Source organism: Nycticebus coucang, chromosome 12, assembly GCF_027406575.1.
Source record: "Nycticebus coucang isolate mNycCou1 chromosome 12, mNycCou1.pri, whole genome shotgun sequence".
Taxonomy (NCBI): domain Eukaryota; kingdom Metazoa; phylum Chordata; class Mammalia; order Primates; family Lorisidae; genus Nycticebus; species Nycticebus coucang.
In genome coordinates this window covers 104949313-104950619 of record NC_069791.1, presented here as the reverse complement: position 1 = coordinate 104950619, position 1307 = coordinate 104949313, and the positions used below count along the sequence as shown (strand labels likewise).

Sequence of the window (1307 nt, the reverse complement as noted above, 5' to 3'; positions counted from 1 at the left end):
AGCCTTAGAAAGCTGTCTCGTTTCTTAATGCTTTTGTTGTTGTATTTTTTTCTCCCCTGAATATCACTTGTGGCTTGATTGTTGTTTTCAATCATGCTTAGTAAATCAGACTATCGGACAAATGTCATTTATAAAAGGCTCAGAACTGTACGGCCTTCTGCTGGCATTAAGAGGACTGTCTTGACGGCAGGTTTCTTAAAGATGGGAGAGGAAAGGGAAAAACAAAAACAAGAGGGGGCACATCCTTTACGTCCCCCCTACCCTGCTCACGTGGCCAGTTGGCTTTTTGCGTTAGAAGGCACAGACCAGTCTTCCATTTTTTTTTTTTTTTTTTTAGTTTTTTTAAAAATATGGAACGCTTCACGAATTTGCGTGTCATCCTTGTGCAGGGGTCGTGCTAATCTCTGTATCGTTCCAATTTTAGTATACGTGCTGCCGAAGCGAGCACCAGTTTCCATTTTTAATGAGGGCTGATACGTAGCCCTCGATCAATGAGGAGAATCACTCTTGGATATAACTGGGTTGCTTTTCACACTGGCAAAACGCACCAGATGCAGAAAGTTTCTGCACATTTTCTAGTTAGGCTTTATTACCAAGTATGATGGTGAAGGATGTTATACCCTTGTATCGATTTTCTACAAGTTCTAATATTGGAGATAAGGAGAGTTCTTCCATCAGCTTCCAGCAAACAGAACAGAGACTGTTAAAACTCCTCATAACAGCTTCCAAGGGAAGACAGCAGTGATTGATGATAGACTGCTGAGGAAGTGAGGAAACACACTCATGGAACAAACAGAAAGTGTTCAAATACCAGCCACACTAATGGAAAGGGAAATAAGCTCCCTTCCCTCCCTCCCTCCCTTCCTTCCTTCTTTTCTTCTTTCTTCCTTTCTGTCCCTTTTCTTATCTCAGTTAATCCTCAGAACAACCTACAAATTTCCTGCTATTATTCTGCATTTTCCAAATGAGAAAAGTAAAATCTAGACAGACTGAGTCCCTTGTGTAAGTCACGCAGCTTGTGAAAGGGTGGCTGGCGTTTGCAGCCAGCTTAAATAGAAGTCTCATACAGAAGAGCCAGATTCAGTCAACCAATTTCTGCCAGTCTTTTTTTCTTTTTCATGTTCATCTCAAGAGTTCGACACCTACAGATTATGGAGTGCCACCCGAATGTATTCCTAGAGAATGCTCTGGTTCCCTGAATTAGATGTTTGAGAAACAAAAACACTGATACAATTCCCTGTGAGATACTATGTCCGCATCCCGTGCACAGGGACCTAGTGGAAGAATTTTCTTAAAGGCAGGTGTAA

The 1307-nt window shown here is 41.6% G+C and overlaps 1 non-coding gene across 1 annotated transcript; it reads right to left on the bottom strand.

The window, feature by feature from the left end:
• Window positions 1-344: 344 nt before the first annotated feature.
• Window positions 345-448, bottom strand: LOC128562878 (U6 spliceosomal RNA). The gene has a single exon (XR_008373577.1). It is a non-coding gene; the product is annotated as a U6 spliceosomal RNA (small nuclear RNA).
• Window positions 449-1307: the final 859 nt, after the last annotated feature.